This window comes from Sminthopsis crassicaudata, chromosome 5 (assembly GCF_048593235.1).
Source record: "Sminthopsis crassicaudata isolate SCR6 chromosome 5, ASM4859323v1, whole genome shotgun sequence".
NCBI classification, from domain to species: Eukaryota; Metazoa; Chordata; class Mammalia; order Dasyuromorphia; family Dasyuridae; genus Sminthopsis; species Sminthopsis crassicaudata.
The window spans coordinates 218749102-218763636 of NC_133621.1; the positions used below are offsets into that span (position 1 = coordinate 218749102).

At 36.3% G+C, this 14535-nt stretch overlaps 1 pseudogene; it reads left to right on the forward strand.

Moving 5' to 3' along the window:
* Positions 1–3605: 3605 nt before the first annotated feature.
* LOC141542752 (histone-lysine N-methyltransferase SUV39H2 pseudogene) lies at positions 3606–7706 on the forward strand (annotated as a pseudogene).
* The last annotated feature ends 6829 nt before the right edge of the window (positions 7707–14535 follow it).

Genomic DNA, 14535 nt, shown 5'->3' on the forward strand with positions numbered 1-14535 from the left:
CTTAGGGGGTTTTTTTATGTTAAACTTCCAGCCTTTTACACTCTCCTCTTTTACCCTCATTAAAAGGCTTCTTAATTCCTCCTCACTTTCAGTCATCAGAACAGTATTATCTGCATAACTAAGGTTGATTTTTCTCCCAGCATTTTTTGTTTCATCCAACCTGGCATTTCACATGATGTACTTTTCATATAAGTTAAATGAATAAGATGACAACATACAACCTTATTGTACGCCTTTCCTAATCTTAAACCAGTTGGTTGTTCCATATTCACTTCTAACTCTTCTTCTTGGGCTGCATTCAGCTTCCTAAGGAAATCTGTTTCTCCTGTCTTTGTTGTGATCTACAGTTAAAAAATTTAATGTAGTCAGTGAAGCAGAAGTAGATGTTTTCCTGGAACTCCTTTGCTTTCTACATTAATCCAGTGAATGTTGGCAATTCACTTTGAAAACCAAGTTGCACTTCTGGTAATTTTCAATTCTCATATTACTGAAGTCTAGCTTTCAGAATCATAAGCGTATCCTTGCTATTGTATGAAATGAGTACAATTGTTCAGTAATTTGGCATTGTCCTTTAGAATTGGGATGTAAACTTGCATTTTCCAAATTTGCTGCCATATTGAAGTACAATACTTTAACAAAAAAAAAGAAAGATGGCTTTAAGGGTTTTAAATAGCTCAACTGGAATTCCATCACCTCCTCTAGCCTTATTGTTAGCAGTGCTTTCTAAGGCCCATTGAATTTCATTATCCATGATAACTGGCTCTAAATAAATAATCACACCATCATGGTTTATCTTAGTAATGTTAAACTCTTTCTTTATAATTCTTTTGTATATTCTTACCATTTCTTAATCTCTTCTTTTATCATGCCCATTTTTGCATGAAACTTCCCCTTAATATCTCTAATTTTCTTGATGAGATCTGTCTTTCCCATTGTTTTCTTCTGCTATATTTCTTTGCACTACTTATTTAAGAAAACCTTAACTCTCCTTGCTATTCTCTGGCATTCTGCATTCTGTTGGGTATATCTTCCCCCTTCTCCTTTACCTTTTGCTATGCTTTTTTCAGATGTTTGTTGAGCTATTTTCCTTTCTTGTTCTTTTTCTTTGGAATGTTGTTTGTTGCCTCCTATAAAATGTTGCAATAGTTCTTCAAGCACTTTATCTACCAGATCTAATCCCTTAAATCTATTCATCATTTCTACTTCATATTCATAAGGGATATTATTTAGGTCATACCTATGTGGTCTGATGATTTTCCCTAGTTTCTTCAATTTAAGTCCAAAGTTTGTAATAAGAAACTCATGATCTGATCACAGTCAGTTCTGGGTCTCTACCTTTGGCTGAAAAGTTTAATCAACGATATATTCAGTTTGATTTTGTTATTGACCATCTGATGATATCCATGTACAGAAACCTTTGGAATTGTTTTTTTAAAAAAAAACCCACAAAAACACATAATTTCTGTCTGCTTCATTTTGAACTCCAAGGCCAAACTTGCCTATTATTCCAATTATTTCTTGATTTCCTACTTCAGGATTCCAATTCACCAGGATAAATGTGATCTCTTTTTTTCTAGTGTTATTTCTAAACAATGTTGCAGGTCTTCATAGAATTGATCTGTAACATGCCCTCCTGGCAGTTACAATTACTAGTCTGTCCTAGGCCCAACAGAGTACCTTTGACCACTGACCTTTGCAGTGTCAATTCTACCCGGCTCACCTCCTCTGAGGTCTTCAAAGGACTCTGGCCACGATCTCTTGAATCTATAGTTTAATAACCAGTAGCGCGCTCAAGAACAGCCACGTGTAATCTTAAAAACCTTTATTATACCTACAAACATAATGCCCTGACTTGTTGGTTCCCCAGTGAACACCTGGTCAGAAGACCCACGTGTTCACTACCAAACTCCTTACCTCTCAGTTATCCATCCACTTGGCTTGGCTACCCCAGGTTAGGGAGCCAGGTTAAAGAGAGCAACTGCTGTCTGCAGTGGGCTTATAAAGGGTCTGTGAGGTCACACGCACAGCCAACCAGGGAGAGAGTCATCACCCATTACAAAGCTATCTCAATATGGCCAAGATCCCACCCACAGGGAAGTCCTATATCCACAGAGATTACTTCTGGGCCACTCAATCTCCTGTTGCGCTGTGGCACCGCCCATTTAAAGGGCCCTTACAATTCCCTTCTCTTGTTTTGCGGGAACCGCATCCTTACATTAAGAAACTTTGCCCTTTTTGGCATCATTGATTAGAACATAGAACTTGTGTTAATGTTGAATGATTTGCCTTGGATTTGAAAAGATATCATTCAATCATTTTGGAGATTATATCCCAATACTGCTTTTCTCACACTTTTATTGACTATGATGGCCACTCCATTTCTTCTAAGGTATTCTTGCCCACAATATTATCTGTAGTGATCACCTGAATTAAATTCACCTATTCCTGTCCATTTAAGTTCATTGATACCCAAGATGTTGATGTTTAATCTCTCCATTTCCATTAATTTGGCTTATAGATCTTGTGTTCCAGGTTCCTGTGCAATGCTGATCTTCCTTTCATCACCAAATGCATCCAGAGCTAACTTCTTTTTTGGCTTCAGGCCAGCTGCTTTAATAACACTGGAGCTGGGGGCAGCTAGGTGGCACAGTGGATAGAGCACCTGCCCTGAATTCCGGAGGACCCGAATTCAAATCTGATCTCAGACACTTAACACTTCCTAGCTGTGTGACCCTGGGCAAGTCACTTAACCCTAGCCTCAGAAAAGGGGAAAAAATAAAAATAAAAAAATGACACTGGAGCTATTTGTAGTCCTTCCCTAGTAGCTTATCAGGCACCTTCTGATTTAAGGTGCTCATCTTCTGATCTCATCTCTTTTATCATGTAGTGTCCATGGGGTTTTCTTGGCAAAGGTACTAGAGTGGTTTACCATTTCCTTCTCCAGTGGATCACCTTTTGTCTGAACTCTCCATTATGATCTGCTTATTTTGGATAAACCTGTACAGCACAGCTCATAGTTTCATTGAGCTATGTAAGTAAGCCCTGTGCCATAATACAGTAATGATTAGAAGGGGCGACAGGTAAGCAGACTTAATTGGGACTTGATAAGGAGGATTGACTTCAATAAATGGATAATTGCAGGCATGGAACTATACTAACTTTTCCCTTTCATGTTTTTAAATATTTAGGAAATAATATTTCTTTCTAATGTCCTTTCATTTGAATGCCATAGTTTGGAGGCCTTGATTTCTTTTTTCTTTTCTTTTTTTTTTTTTTTTTTTTTTTTTTTTTTTGGTAAAAAGTATTTTATTTTTCCAATTACATATAAAAATAGTTTTCAGCATTCTTTTTTTTTTTTACTTTAATAGTATTTTATGTTTCTAAATACATGCATCAACATTCATTTTTTAAATAAGATTTTGAGTTCCAAATTTTTCTGTCCTTCCCAAAACCGCAAGCAATCTGATATAGGTTCTACATGTGCAATTATGTGAAACATATTTCCACATTAGTCATGCTGAAAAAGAAGAAAGTGAGTTTCAGTGGCTAAAAACATTTTTTTTAATTAAAAAAAAAAAAAAAACGAAAGTGAACAAAAGGAAAAAACCACAACAACAAAAAGTGAAAATAGTATGCTTTGATCTGTATTCAGATTCCATCAGTTCTTTCTCTGGATATGAATAGCATTTTCCATCACTCTATTATTAAGAAGAGCTAAGTCAATCATAGTTGATTATCATATCGTGTTATGGTAGTGCTTTCTAAGGTATTAGAGTGTACAATATTCTCCTGGTTCTACTTACTTCATTCAGCATCAGTTCATGTAAGTCTTCCCAGATTTTTCTGAAATCATCATTTCTTAATACAATAGTAATCCATTAAATTCATGTACTACACTTTATTTAGTCATTCCTCAATAGATGGGCACCCATCACAAAAAGAGCTGCTACAAATATTTACATATAGTTCCTTTTCCCTTTTTTATGATCTCTTCAAGATATATATCTAGTAATGATATTACTGAATCCGAGGGTATGCACAGTTTGATTGCCCTTTGGGCGCAGTTTCAAATTGCTCTCCAGAGTGATTGGATCAATTCACAACCTTACCAACAATGTGAGTGAAAAAAAGCCCGGTCCTAGACTAATAAATATTACTTAAGGGAACAGATAGATAAGACTCAACCTTGCACCAACTTCCCTTTGAGTAAAACAGAGACCAAGCTTTTACTTTCCCTCTTATCAGAATTAAAGTCTCCCTTAGAGAAGAATGGAGAGAGACAAGACTAGAGATGTCTAAAAATATCTATTCTCTCTTCCAACCATACAACATCACTCCCATCCTATAAGCTAGAAACCAGAAACACCCAATATGGCTACAGAGTCTCCTGGAATGACATAAAGTTAAGAGATAGATGAGATTGCCCAAATCATCTGGGTAGATGCTTCTCACTACACCCAAGTAGAAGACCTTATAGGGAGAATCCAATCTAAGTGGAATTCTTAACCCACCATGGTTCATTGTTCACTGACTGGGTGGAGGACAGAGCCTTTTGTATAGAGACCTGGGGAGGATTGGTCTAGCTCTTTGTCCATGAGTGACAAGATCAGTCACATAGCCAACCTTTTATTAGAATAGGCCCATCTCTTTTAAAGTCTGGGCAGCTAGCTCCCTGAAGGGCTCAGAATCAGCCAGAGTCAGGATAAGCAAAAGTCCTTGCCCCACGTTGGGTGCCAAAATATAATGTTCTGTTGTCTCTAAATTGTCAATTATTTTCTTGGGGGAGCTTTTGGAGGCAGCCTTCTTTCAGTTCAGTTCAACAATCCCAAAATGCAGCCAGGAGTTAAAGTCCTTTACTGTCTCTTTCCAAATCTTCTCTCCAGCTCCCTCTGACTCCAAAGCCTCCAGCCAGCATGAAGGTAGACGTGGGAATGAAATCTTGACTCTGCCTCCAAGAGTGTGGGATTGTGGGTTTCCCAGAATTCAGTCCTAGTTGTGAATCTCCCAGAAGTCCATGTGCAGGCTGTTCCTTTAGACTTGTGAATCCACTGAATCCTGGTTCTCTGAATCTCCTCGAGCTTCCTTGAAGTTCTCCCGGGAAGTCTTCTCCTTGACCCAATCCACACTGACTTCCCCACTCAATGTTGGCTCCTTATATCCTCCCAAAGAATGGGCTTGTGGGAACTCCTTACAGAACCAATGAGCAAACTCCTATAAAGGTGTGAACTCAGAGCTAGAGAATTGTTAAGTACCAGACAACTGACTTAGCACCTAGTAATAATCCTAACAGTCTCTCATGATAATATTCATTCTCATTAATTGTTAACCAATCAATTGATTTCTACTTATTGGAAATACTTATCCTTCCAAGGATATACAATCATCAAAAGGCTTCCATGAAGGGTCTTTGGTTTATGAGAAAATTATCATCCTTTCATTAATTCACCACTAGCCATAATTATTAAAATATTGATAATTACTCAGAAATTCTTTCTCAAACTTCACATGTCACACAAACACAAAGCATTGATTTCCTGATCTCTGCCAAGAAGTCTCACACTAAATCAACCAAATCTTCCTTCTCATCCTTTCATCCTAAACCTCCAAACCAACTGAACTGACATTACTAACTTGTATAGTTAATCAAATTTCCACATTGGCCATATACAAAAAAATTATCTTTCCCATACTGCATTGTAAGTCTTATCTCTATCAGGAGGTAAGTAGCATGTTATCTCATTAGTCCTCTGGAATTCTGGTTGCTCATTATTCTGATACTGTTGTTTCTTGTTCTTTGAATACAAAAAGAACCAAAATGGGGGCCCTCCAGTTGAGCCCTCCCATCAGACTACGTCAGTTTAAATTAAGGCTGCACAAGATGGCGGTGGCCATTAGGGGAGCACAAGGATCTTGGTGTCTGCCTTGTCTAGCTTCACTTGATATTCTTCAGGAATTATGTAGAAAGGAAAAGTTCACGTATAAATAGATTGGAGTCACCAAAAGGAATCTAAATAATTATAAGGTGGAATACTTGTGTGACTACAAGATAGAAAAGGATATGGAATATTACTTTGTAAAATGGAAAGAATGGCCAGAAATTACAAATACCTGGAAACCTTCAAGAAATCTCAAATGTCCCTTACTGCTTGAACAATTTTATAATGACCAACAAGATTATTTGTCTCAACTAAAGCAAGGCAAAGCAATAATGTTGAAAAATGATATCAAAAGTTTAAAGCCTGCTATTGCTGAGTATGTTGTAAAGAAGGCTCAAGTTGATTATATGGGCATAGATTGCTTCTTTGAGAACTCCAGCAAATGCTGGAGTTCATTTGGCTTACAATAAAAAAAAAGACAGATAAAAATCCAACCTGGCACTCCTATCTATGAGTGCAACTCACAGTGTAAATGTGGGTTTGGTTACCCCAATATGATTGTTTAGAAAGGGACATCCTATTCACTTTGGATCTTTACTACTAGCAATGACTGTGGCTGGGGAGTGAAAACTTGTGAAAATTAAAAGAATGTGTTTTTTCCTGGAATTTGTTGGAGAGGTACAGTTCAACTATTTAGTTTGTAATGAATAATATATAGGCAAGATTATGACCTTTTGGGGGGAAGAGTCTCCAAAGGACCTGTTTCTTTGTTAATCAATTATTTTTTTGAATAACATAAAAAAGGCCCAAAATGGCATCATTTTATCAGTATGTCAATTTCAGAAGGCCACAAATAGTCTCAATGGAGATATGTCTCTAACTTTGCACACTGGTATTTTGTGCTACAGTAATTCTGCTTTGTTCGTAGAGCAAAATGCTTTCTTTGGATCAGCAGACACTATGATGAGCAGTCCTGTGCCTGTGTCTCCCATGTCTCATAATCAGTAACAAAGTTCTTTAGAGAGATCTTGAGAATATCCTTGTATCATTTCTTCTGAACATTATGTGAACATGTGCCTTGTGTATGTTTTCTGTAAAATAATCTTTTGGCATTTGGATAACATGGCCAGCTCACTAGACTTGTGCTCTCTGTAGTAGAGTTTGAATGCTTGGCAGTTCAGTTCAAGAAAAGATCTTATCTTGCCCGGTGAGGTTCAGAATCTTCCTAATTCAAATGAAGGCCATTCAATTTTCTGGCATGGTGTAAGAAGATTGTCCAGTTTTCATAGGCATAAAAAGATCAGCACAATGGCTCTATAGACCTTCATTTTGGTAGGCAATATTGAGCAATAATAAGGTTATGATCCTTGGGAAATGGGTTAAACACTCTTGTGTTCAATACAATAGTATCCCAACACATTTATATATCATTCCCCAATTTATGGACACGGTCTCAGATTCCCATTCTTGGCCATTTCAAATAAGGCTATAAATATTTTTTTACATCTTCAGAATTTGTTTTGCTTAAAACTAATTCCTTCCTTAATCTACCCTTTAATTCCTCCTATTCTATTTCCCTATTGCATGAAAGGTATTTCTGTACCCAATTCTGGATGTTAGTATAAATGTGGCTTTGACTCTTACCACTAGGTAGAAGGAGACAAAGCTACCAGATCACACTCATTCCTATGTTGTCCTATTATAGATGTAGGAGACTCTAACCCTAACCTCTTCTTCCCCTGGTACAAAGTCTCTTTTTGAGCCCTGTAGTGTTTGTTATGGCAACTCCTGACCCAATCCCATATGCCTGGTTGAGCTGAACTCATGGTGATTTTTTTTTATTTTTTTTTTTTCTGTATTTCCTTATCGGGATCCATATTGAGATACTTTCTAGGTATGTTTGTAGGAATTTGTCAATGGGACCTGTCACATTGTTTCTACCCAATCTGTATCTTCTACTTTTTTGTCCTTTTAATATGTAGTTTCATTAAGAGATGGGACCCTTATGATAGATATATCTTAGATCCAACAGAGGAAATCTTTTATAAAGGTACACTTCAATATTTTTTTTGCACCTTGTATCACTCTCTTCCCAACTTTTCCTTTACCACTTATCTCTTTAGCTCTTCCAGGAATTATTCTTGGGCTTGTGTCTAATTGGCATTTTTCTTTGAAGCTTTGGTTTTGTTTTCTCATTTAGTGTCTTGTGATTTTTGTTTTGGTTTTCCTGGTCATTGTAATAGTTTTTTATGGTCAAGCTTTTTTTTTTTTTTTTTATTGATCATTTTTCCAGTCTATTTCTTGACTTTGACCCTTCTGTTAAAGTTGGGTTCTGCTCAAATTGGGGTGGTGAAGTTCTGTTCCAATTCAGGTTAGTGCTGATGATCTGCGAGTTTTTTATTCTTCCAAGGTAGTGTGATGTGGAGGGAGATGTGGCCATTGTTCTTTGGGTATGGGCTTTTATCTTTACCTAAGAAGAACCTTGATTCGGCAGTTATAAGCACAAGTATTCCTCTTGGCCCTGGAACTGGGGCTAGGGTCTCTGCTCTCTTGTGACTCCTCTTTGACCAAGAACTGCCATGCAGAACTACATATATTATTACATATACCAAGCAACACCAGTACCCAGTACCAGCAATGGGTCCCCTGTAATTTCTTTTCTGACCCCCTTTTGCCTCTGGTCTTAAGAGCTACCAAAGCTGCTGTCACTGCAGCCACGTTGCTGCCATGAAGTGCATACACTGGCAGGACTCTACCCCAATGTCACAGACCTTTGTTTGCTCTGCCACTCCAAAATTTTTCTTCAGAAGTTGTTTGAAGGGAAGTCTTGAGAAATTTCAGCAGGGTTGCTGCCTCTGATCTGTCATCTTGGCTCTATCTTCAATGCAATTCATTTAAACAAATTGTTATTAAGTACCAACTATATAAAAATATGCCATCAAAGATAAAATTATGAGTAAGACATAAATATACATGTGTATGTTGACTTAGCCTGAATTTAGAAACTGCTCTCTTTTATTCCAGTTCCTTTTTTTTTTTTAATTATAGCTTTTTATTTACAAGACATATGCATTGACTCTTGCAAAACCTTGTTTCAACTTTTCCCCTCACCCCCTCCCCTAGGTGGCAGGTTGACCAATACATGTTAAATATGTTAAAGTATATGTTAAATACAATATATGTATGCATATTTATATAGTTATTTTGCTGCACAAGAAAAATCAGACTTAGAAATAAGGTAAAATTAACATGAGAAAGAAATAAAAAATGCAAGCAGACAAAAACAGGGAGTAGAAATGTTATGTTGTGGTCCACACTCATTTCCCAGAGTTCTTTCGCTGGGTGTAGCTGGTTCTCTTCATTATTGAACAAATGGAACTGATTTGGTTCATCTCATTGTTGAAGATAGCCATGTCCATCAGAATTGATCATCATATAGTGTTGTTGTTGAAGTGTATAATGATCTACTGGTCCTGCTCATTTCATTCAACATCAGTTCATGTAAGTCTTTCCTGGACTTTCTGAAATCATCCTGCTGGTCATTTCTTACAGAACAATAATATTCCATAATATTCATATACCACAATTTATTCAGCCATTCTCCAATTGATGGGCATCCACTCAGTTTCCAGTTTCTGGCCACTACAAAGAGGGCTGCCACAAACATTTTGGCACATACAGCTCCCTTTCCCTCTTTTAGGATCTCTTTGGGATATAAGCCCAGTACTAGCACTGCTGGATCAAAGGGTATGCACAGTTTGATAACTTTGTGAGCATAGTTCCAAATTGCTCTCCAGACTGGCTGGATGCATTCACAATTCTACCAACAATGTATCAGTGTCCCAGACACTGCTCTCTTTCTGACTCCAACATTCACATCCTTTCCCAATTCTTCCCTTTGATGATTCTTGATTCCTGATCAACACTCACTGGGTAAAGGGGTTTCTTTGAACCCACTAGGCAATACAGAAGTATAAGAAGAGATATGCTTGAGGTCACCAAACTTGTAACTAGTTGTTGTTGTTCAGTTGTTTTTCAGTAGTATTGAACTCTTTGGAACCCCATTTGAGGTTTTCTTGGCAAAGATACTAGAATGGTTTACAATTTCCTTTTCCAGTTCATTTTACAGATGAGAAAACTGAAAGAAACAGGGTTAAATGACTTGCCCAGGGTCATACAACTAGTAAGTATCTAAGGCTAGAATTAAACTCAGGTTTCCTGACTCAAGGCCTGGTGTTGTATTGTAAATGTAAAGGGGAAGGGAGAGAGGAAGGAGAAAAATCTGTAAAAATAAATAAATAAAAAGTGCTATATTTGAAAGATATTTATAGGTATAATGTATATATCCTTTGATCCAGCACTGTCACTACTGGGTCCGTATCCCAAAGAAAGCATAAAAGTGGATAAAGGACCAACATTGAGCAAACATGTTTGTAGCAGTTCTTTTTGTAGTGGCAGGGAATTGGAAATTGAGGGGATGCCCATCAATTGGGGAATAACTGAGTAAGTTATGGCATATGAATGTAATTGAATATTATTGTTCTATAAGAAATGATGAGCAAACTGATATCAGAAAAGCCTGGAAAGAAGACTTACACGAACAGATACTGAGTAAAGTGAGCAGAACCAGAACATTCTATAGCAGAAATCTTGTACAGCAAAATTATGATCAACTATCATAGACTTAGTCCTTCTCAGCAATGTGGTTCCAAGACAATTCTAAGAGATCTGGGATGCAAAATGCTATCTGCGTCCTAAGAGAGAACTATGGAGACTGAATGTGGATCAAAGCATACTATTTCACCCTTTGTTTGTTTTTCCTTTTTGTGTCTTTTCCCCTTTTATTCTGATTTTTCTTTTCCAACATGACAAATTCGGAAATGTTTAAAAGTATTATACATATATAATCTATATTAGATTACTTATTGTCTTAGGGAAAGGGGGAGTTAAGGGAAGGAAGGAGAAAAAAATTGAAATACAAAATCTTACAAAAATGAAAGTTGAAAATTATCTTTACATGTATTTGGAAAAATAAAATATTTTTGAGGAAAAAAAAAGAATGCCAAAAATTATCTTGACATACAATTGGAAAAAATAAAATTATTAAAAAAGAAAAGAAAATCTTTGATTCATTCAAACCTCTAGCCAGACATACTGATAAAATGAATAGAAAGATAATTTCCTTTACATTCCCCAACAAACGGGAATCTAGTCTTGTGTTCTATTTGTTTTTGGAGGAAAGGGAAGCAAGTGAAATTAAAAGCCATTAGTGATATTCTATCCTCAAAACCAGTTAACACTGACTGCAAACCAATTATAGCAATTGGAATTCTACCATTGTGTTTCAATTATCCTATTCCCCCCCAAAATGAATACAGTATACATTTTGTCCTATATTTAAAATAGAGTGTAAACACCTTGAAATTATGAACTGGGGCAGCTAGGTGGTACAGTGGATAGAGCACCAGCTCTGAAGTCAGGAGGACTTGAGTTCAAATCTGATCTCAGATACTTAACACTTTCTGTGTGACCCTGGGCAAGTCACTTAACACCAATTGCCTCAGGAAAAAAAAAAAAAAAAAAGAAGATAATGGACTATTCTGTTGTGACCACTTGGTGAAACAGGAATGTGCATGACATTATTGATCTGTTTTTATGTTCTTCCAGTTTTGTAAATATATTTTCATAAACTGTTTTTATATATATAAAATAGAGATTATGAACTGATTTTTTGCTTTTTTCTTTGTAGCCCAATACCTAGCACATTGCCTGATAATACAACTGACGCTTAATAAATGCTTGCTCTAAGAATTCATGAATGAATGACCTGAATACAACATTTTAGAAAGAACATTGACACTAGGGAAAGAAAGCTCAGAGGAAGGAACTAGGACGTTGAGGGAATAATACATAAAAGCATAATTTGAAAAAAACAAGAATTTTTGGATGAGCATCCAGTTTGCTTTCACTTTACTACAAAAAGTAGTCTTTCTATCTTTTATTTCCTTAAAGAATATAATGAGCAGCAGGATCTCTTGATCAAATGATATAAATATAGCACAGAGAAGTTAGACAGCCAAGGAAACCATCACTATGAGCCCCAAGCAGTGTTTTATACTACTTTTTCAGCCAGAGTTAGGGGTAAACAGAGGTTTCAACTTCTAAACTTCTTCAGGAATCTTATGTAGATTAATATGGCTATCTACCAAGGTATGGGAGCAAGTCTATGCTTTGGAAGTATTTATTGTCTTATAGGTCTCTTCATATTCAATCCAGATATTCTAATATTATGAACCCCTTTTTTAAAAAAGTTTTTTTTTCAATTACATGTAAAGATAGTTATCAACATTCATTTTCCGTATAGAATTTTGAGTTTCAAGTTTTTCTCTTTCCTCCTCCCAAACAGCAAACAATCTGATATAGGTTATATGAGTGCAATCCCGTTAAATATATTTCCACATTGTTCAGGTCATGAAAGAAGAATCAGAATAATAGGGAAGAAAAGGGAAAATAATATGCTTTGATTTGCATTCATACTCCAACAGTTCTTTCTCTGGATGTGGATAGCATTTTCCATCATGAGTCTTGGAATTCTCTTGGATCATTGCATTGCTGAGAAGAGCTAAGTTTATCATAGTTGATCAGCATACAGTATTGCTTTACTATGTATAATGTGCTCCCAGTTCTCTCATTTAACTTAGCATCAGTTCTTGTAAGTCTTTCCATGTTTTTCTGTAGTCTGCCATTTTGTCATTTCTTAAAATAAAATAATACCCATTACATTTATATACCATACCTTGTTCATTCCCCATTGGACAGGCATCCTCTCAACTTCCAATTCTTTGCCACTGCAAAAATGAGCTTCTAAGAGAAGTATTCTGAGAAGATGGTAGAATAGGTCAGTAAATTTCAAGCTCTAAAGATTTTCCCCACAAACAGAAAAAAATTTTGTCTCAGGCAAACATACACTGGTGAAAAATCAAGAAGATTTAGGGCAGAACTGGGGTCCTGGTGCAGACAAAGAAGCTGTAAAGAAATACCCCAGACCAAGGCTTAGTCAGTATAAAGTGCAAAAACCTCCAGACTGGCTCCCCAGAAACACCAAGTGGGGAGCTCTGGGGCTAGCCGGGTTTAGGCTGGAACTTCAGCAGGAACCACAGAAACTTCTTGGTCTGCACGTTGGATCGGGGATCTGAGTCATGGAAAACTGAGTGAACCTGTGCTGATTAGGAATGCCAGGCCTAGCTGTGCCACAGAGTATGAGCACACCCAGTAAGTGCAGAAGCAATGGGGCAGGGGAATTGCTGACTTCAGGCACTTGCAGGAGAGTGGAGTTCTTAGTTTGGGGTTCCAGTTCAGGAGAGCTAAAGTGAAGCTAAAGGCACCATTCCCCCATTCCATGATTAGAGGTGCTTACACTAATACTTCTCATTAAAAAAAAAAAAAAATTAATCTCCAAAAAAGAAACTAAGAGACATAGGAACAAGGAAGACTGGGATTCATTTTCAGAGGAAGACACTGAAGTTAAAAAAAAAAAAAAAAAAAAAAAAGCTTCTATCGCAAAGAGTAATGTTAAATGGCTACCTACCCAAAGAGAATTTATAGAAGAACTCAAAAAAGAATTTTAAAATCAAATGAGAAACATTGAAGAAAAAAACATTACAAAATAAAAGCCATCCAAGAAAAACCTTCAGAATTATGAGGAAAAAAAAAAAGTTAACCAAATAGAAAAGAAAATTAAAGAGTCTTGAAGAAGAAAATAAATCTTTAAAAATAGAATTGAGCAAGAGGAAGGCAGCAAAGCTATAAGAGAACAAGAAATAAAAAAAACAGAATATAAAGAATGAAAAATAGAACAGAATATAAAACGTAACAGACCTGGAGTACAGATCAAGAAGAGAAAATATAAGAATAATTGGACTACTTTAAAGTTATGAACAAAAAAAGAACTTTGACACAATATTGCAAAAAATAATCCAAGAAAATTATCTTGGAGTGATAGGATATGTGGGAAAAGTAGAAATAGAAAAAAAATCTACCAATCACCACCTCAAAGAGACTTTTTATGGAAAATACTTGGGAATATTATTGCCAAATTTCGAAATCCTCAGGTGAAAGAGAAAATCTTGTAAGAAAGGAACTGCAATTAACACAGGATTTATCAGCAGCTATAATCAAAGACTGCAGATCCTGGAATCATATGTATCAGCAATCAAAAGAAGTGGGCCTGTGGCTGAAAATACTATATCCACCAAAATTTTCTGTAATACTGAATGGAAAAAAAAAAAGGGGACATTCAATGAACTTACAAATTTTCAGGACTTTCAACCAAACCCAAACTCAATAGAAAATTTAACATACAAGGGCCAATATCAAAGATCAATTTAACAGGCACAAATCGTTTACCTTTTTTTACATGGAAATGTATACCATATGTTTAAGATTGACATGAGCAGTTGGGCAGCTCAAAAAAAAGATTGGGGCAGAGTTAAGGTAAAAATAGTAACTATGTTATACCAATGAGGTGCAGAGAAAGAATACACACAGAAGCATTAAAGGAAGGAAGAAGGCTTGTAGTTCTAAAAACCTCCTCACATGGAAAATGGATTAAATAAGCAAGACTACATATATCCCATGAAAGGTATAACACCCTCCAAAA